Source organism: Phymastichus coffea, unplaced genomic scaffold, assembly GCF_024137745.1.
Source record: "Phymastichus coffea isolate CEN01 unplaced genomic scaffold, Cenicafe_Pcof_1.1 PCOF00142, whole genome shotgun sequence".
Lineage (NCBI taxonomy): Eukaryota > Metazoa > Arthropoda > Insecta > Hymenoptera > Eulophidae > Phymastichus > Phymastichus coffea.
In genome coordinates, this window is record NW_026706953.1 from 20,813 (window position 1) to 26,751 (window position 5,939).

At 36.4% G+C, this 5,939-nt stretch overlaps 2 long non-coding RNA genes across 2 annotated transcripts; one reads left to right on the forward strand and one right to left on the reverse strand.

Moving 5' to 3' along the window:
* The first annotated feature begins 1,117 nt into the window (after window positions 1–1,117).
* Window positions 1,118–2,583, forward strand: LOC131672095 (uncharacterized). Its single transcript, XR_009302596.1, has 3 exons — window positions 1,118–1,166; window positions 1,510–1,755; window positions 1,821–2,583. It is a non-coding gene; the product is annotated as an uncharacterized LOC131672095 (long non-coding RNA).
* A 211-nt stretch (window positions 2,584–2,794) lies between these two features.
* LOC131672096 (uncharacterized) lies at window positions 2,795–3,674 on the reverse strand. The gene is made up of 3 exons (XR_009302597.1): window positions 3,626–3,674; window positions 3,037–3,282; window positions 2,795–2,971 (listed from the first exon to the last, which is right to left on the reverse strand). It is a non-coding gene; the product is annotated as an uncharacterized LOC131672096 (long non-coding RNA).
* Between the last annotated feature and the right edge of the window lie 2,265 nt (window positions 3,675–5,939).

Sequence of the window (5,939 nt, forward strand, 5' to 3'; positions counted from 1 at the left end):
GAACGGTTAGCTGATTAACGACCTTAGCTCACACGCTTATATTAGTATCGACTCGTGACCTCGCGAAAATCATCTCAAGCACTGTTTGACCTACACGTACTAGCCTCATACCGACACACTCACTCCCATACTCAGAAACACGGATCGATGTTTTTCCAGGACGCCAAACGACGTGGTAGACTGCGGCCGATATCAGCTGATCCGGATAGCTGGCCAATGGGGAACACCGCATACATTGGTACTAAATAGCGTTCAATCAACGCATTACAAAAACAGTCCCAATACACAAACACGCGCAGACCGACCTCGCGAGCACCAGGAGGGGACCAGGGAGAGCGGCTATAAGGCCCCGGTCCCATAGCTACGTATGAATACGGACGGATACGGACGCGAATCGCAACTCTAGTAACATCACTAAAAATATCTAGTTCGATTATTTAGTACCAACACTACCGGTAGTGAGCAAAAGTAACCGTTGTTTAAAACTGTAGCGCCGAACGTACCACATTTAATGTAACGCCTATCTAACCTTATACATTATTGCCGTCTATAAGATGGCAAATGATAGAGAATTGATAGACTTTCAACTACAATTAGTGGAATTAGGCCTTAATTTTATGGAAGTACTTGAATATATGAGAAGAAGAAGAAAAAATATATAAATGATATGTATTAATCACCCCAAAAGCTTTTTTACATTAGCATACTCATCAATAAGCAATATTCATGAGAATTTGAAAAGTAAATTGTAGACCTGACATTTGAACATTAATTGTGGTACGTTCGGCGCTACAGTTTTAAACAACAGTTACTTTTGCTCACTACCGGTAGTGTTGGTACTAAATAATCGAACTAGATATGTTTAGTGATGTTACTAGAGTTGCAATTCGCGTCCGTATCCGTCCGCATTGGCTGCGTCCACATAAACGAGCCCGATCGGACCTGACCCGACTTAGGGTCTGTCTCCATGAGTTCCCTCCCGGTCCTAGATTTTGTATGCGGACGCCATCTCTATCATTTCGAGTTCAATGGCGAGTTTCATACGGAATGCGAGAAACGCATCTATGAAGTTGCTGTATCCGTGGTTTGAAGTTTCCTGTGCTCAGTGCTCATGAAATGACTACATGTTCCCGCTCCAATTTTATTCAACGCATACGTGCAATTCGGTAAGTTGATAATTACAACTAATTCCTACATTTATTTGTAGAAAATTGCAAATTACAAAATGCCCAAAAAAGGTACGCTATCATAGTTATAATTGTTATATTCTTTGTATAGTCATAGTTATATTTCTTTGTGCTCGCTACAATGCTATTCTGAGACGCAGTTACTCCAAAATGGACGGCCATATTAAATAGTTTGTTCATTAATGCAAACTGTAACGTCTACATTAAAAATTTATGATAAAAAAATTTTGTGTATATATATATAAATATTTTACATTTTGTGAATAAAACAGTTATGATTATAAATATATAAAACATAATTATTATTTCATTTTGTTTGCAGAACAATCATCGTTAACAAATGTATCACAGGCAATGGTTGCCATGTGAAAGAAAGCAAAGCCAGCTAGGAACTTCTGGCCAGGGAACTTACGAGCAACTTGGTTATATCTATTCAAAGCAAAAGACTTTAGAGATGCTACAAAGAGTTTACAATGAGGATGTCGAGGATGATATTCTGACCAAGATACTGCGGAATGCTGATGAGGATTATGAGTACAAAGTGGATCTTGACTCAGACGATGAAAATGTACATTGACTGAGATTGTATGTAATAGTTTTGAACAAAGCTCATCTGTTCTTTTTTTATTGCAGCTGCGACTTCTTTAGGAAAACGTCTGAAAAACATCAACTTGGATAATGCTGATGAATTGCGGTCTGCACTAACACCATCAGAGAGACAAGACTTTGAAGCAATGATCAGTAGTGGAGAGGCTTTAAAGTTACTTCCTCAGTGGAATCCTTGGTGGAGGTACACTACTAAAGAAAAGCTGTTTCAAGATTTAACCAACAACGATCAGGACCAAACCTTTTCAGGTAAATTGAATACTATTTAAATGAGATTTCATGAAATATTTTCTTTAGTGCCTCTTTATAGGTGATGTTCATTTTAACATTTATCAGTCCTTCAGTTTCATTAGAGAACCACATTATGCATTTCGAAAAATTATTGCTGTCTACATTTTCTATGTTTAGACGGACAATACGAAACGCTACCGGCACGTAGCGACGAAAATCGTTTTTCATGATATACTTAATGTTGAATTTCATGTTTTCATTCAATACTTTATCCTGAATCTCATCAATTGGAGGAAGCGGGTGTACAGCATTGGGAACAATGGAGGACAACAATGCTATCACTAACAACTATAGCATTAACAAATGGTCTTTATGGCAAACATATTTGTTTCGCAGTGTCTGGCCAACAAAGAAGAATTTTATCAACGTATCTCTGAAGAAATTGAAAATATCGCTGGAAAAACGTTCGTCTCAGGTCATTGACACCAAGGACCTGCTTGACGAATGGCATGCTGCTTGCGTAACCAGTAGACACCTGTGGAAAGACGCCAAAGATGAAATACGGGATATTATTTTGTCATCCGATTGAGTAATTTAATCTCTGTCAAAGATGTATCAAATAAAATTAAAATAAAATAATATGTATTGCAGTTAGTTATTTAAAATTCCCATTCATTGAGATTGAGGTTATAAAAACGCGTTTTTTTAAATAGTATTCAATTTACCTGAAAAGGTTTGGTCCTGATCGTTGTTGGTTAAATCTTGAAACAGCTTTTCTTTAGTAGTGTACCTCCACCAAGGATTCCACTGAGGAAGTAACTTTAAAGCCTCTCCACTACTGATCATTGCTTCAAAGTCTTGTCTCTCTGATGGTGTTAGTGCAGACCGCAATTCATCAGCATTATCCAAGTTGATGTTTTTCAGACGTTTTCCTAAAGAAGTCGCAGCTGCAATAAAAAAAGAACAGATGAGCTTTGTTCAAAACTATTACATACAATCTCAGTCAATGTACATTTTCATCGTCTGAGTCAAGATCCACTTTGTACTCATAATCCTCATCAGCATTCCGCAGTATCTTGGTCAGAATATCATCCTCGACATCCTCATTGTAAACTCTTTGTAGCATCTCTAAAGTCTTTTGCTTTGAATAGATATAACCAAGTTGCTCGTAAGTTCCCTGGCCAGAAGTTCCTAGCTGGCTTTGCTTTCTTTCACATGGCAACCATTGCCTGTGATACATTTGTTAACGATGATTGTTCTGCAAACAAAATGAAATAATAATTATGTTTTATATATTTATAATCATAACTGTTTTATTCACAAAATGTAAAATATTTATATATATACACACAAAATTTTTTTATCATAAATTTTTAATGTAGACGTTACAGTTTGCATTAATGAACAAACTATTTAATATGGCCGTCCATTTTGGAGTAACTGCGTCTCAGAATAGCATTGTAGCGAGCACAAAGAAATATAACTATGACTATACAAAGAATATAACAATTATAACTATGATAGCGTACCTTTTTTGGGCATTTTGTAATTTGCAATTTTCTACAAATAAATGTAGGAATTAGTTGTAATTATCAACTTACCGAATTGCACGTATGCGTTGAATAAAATTGGAGCGGGAACATGTAGTCATTTCATGAGCACTGAGCACAGGAAACTTCAAACCACGGATACAGCAACTTCATAGATGCGTTTCTCGCATTCCGTATGAAACTCGCCATTGAACTCGAAATGATAGAGATGGCGTCCGCATACAAAATCTAGGACCGGGAGGGAACTCATGGAGACAGACCCTAAGTCGGGTCAGGTCCGATCGGGCTCGTTTATGTGGACGCAGCCAATGCGGACGGATACGGACGCGAATCGCAACTTTAGTAACATCACTAAAAATATCTAGTTCGATTATTTAGTACCAACACTACCGGTAGTGAGCAAAAGTAACTGTTGTTTAAAACTGTAGCGCCGAACGTACCACAATTAATGTTCAAATGTCAGGTCTACAATTTACTTTTCAAATTCTCATGAATATTGCTTATTGATGATTATGCTAATGTAAAAAAGCTTTTGGGGTGATTAATACATATCATTTATATATTTTTTCTTCTTCTTCTCATATATTCAAGTACTTCCATAAAATTAAGGCCTAATTCCACTAATTGTAGTTGAAAGTCTATCAATTCTCTATCATTTGCCATCTTATAGACGGCAATAATGTATAAGGTTAGATAGGCGTTACATTAAATGTGGTACGTTCGGCGCTACAGTTTTAAACAACAGTTACTTTTGCTCACTACCGGTAGTGTTGGTACTAAATAATCGAACTAGATATTTTTAGTGATGTTACTAGAGTTGCGATTCGTGTCCGTATCCGTCCGTATTCATACGTAGCTATGGGACCGGGGCCTTATAGCCGCTCTCCCTGGTCCCCTCCTGGTGCTCGCGAGGTCGGTCTGCGCGTGTTTGTGTATTGGGACTGTTTTTGTAATGCGTTGATTGAACGCTATTTAGTACCAATGTATGCGGTGTTCCCCATTGGCCAGCTATCCGGATCAGCTGATATCGGCCGCAGTCTTCCACGTCGTTTGGCGTCCTGGAAAAACATCGATCCGTGTTTCTGAGTATGGGAGTGAGTGTGTCGGTATGAGGCTAGTACGTGTAGGTCAAACAGTGCTTGAGATGATTTTCGCGAGGTCACGAGTCGATACTAATATAAGCGTGTGAGCTAAGGTCGTTAATCAGCTAACCGTTCTTGTCCTCTTGCTGGAAGAGGATTCCTGTACCATTCGGAGGTTCGCCTCGAGAGTTCACCAATTCGAACTGATTCGGCTCGGCCAAACTTTACGAGCATTTTATGAAGTCCAAAATTTTCATTATTAGTATGTTCGTATACCCCATATTATATTATTCAAACAGCTAATGTCAAATGTAATATTTTTATGCTAGTGTCACTATAAATATATATTACTTTAACACGATATATATTTTGAAAAAGTTTTGTTATTCTTGACACTCTCCATTTTGCATATTTTGAAAAAATTATGAAAATAATAATAATAAATACAATCATTTGCAATTATCTAAAAGATTTTATAAAACGTCTGTATATTTGCAGGCCAGCAAAGGAGCGTTTACGCGGCTACTTTCGCTTCTCAAATCGACGCCATACGCGAGTTTGTCGAGAGCACAGTCGTGGATCTATCGGGCATTTACCACGATACTCTTGTCCAAAAGCCTATTCTACCAGTTGTACACCGCGATCACGGGCTGATAGTGGAGTTTCAGGTAACGGTAACGCCAGTGACGAATCGAACACTTGCAAGTTATATAGATCTTGCATTTTACCATCACGTTTAGATTAAAATATATCTGTGGTTAGTATAAAAAAAAATATTCTTCCTAAAGAAAATAAAACGTAAACTTCAAATTCATTACTTAACCAATATTTCAATTTTATGCAATAATAAGAAAATTATAACGCATATTGTGCATATTTATCATTTTATACCCTCCTAATACAGTTTTTTTCATAAATGCGGTATTTCAGATTGTCCAAAGAAATTTACATTTCTTTTGCACTTATAAATTATACAAATATCTTTTTATAAGACGTCTATAACAAAATTCTCTAAGTATTTTGCTTACTTAAAATTACATTTTATCAATACTAATATATTACATGGTTTATGTCTCTTGAATCATTTAAATTGTTGCAGTAATTTTGTATAGATTTTGCAACGAAAATCATCAACGTGACTATGTATATGGATTCTTCTAATGATGTTTAAAAAATAGTTTTATAAAAAACTAATTTCGAAGATTCACAAAAATCTTAATTTTTATTAAACATTTGAATCAAGATTACTTTTTTTTCCGAGTAATGAATGATATTTTTTAGTA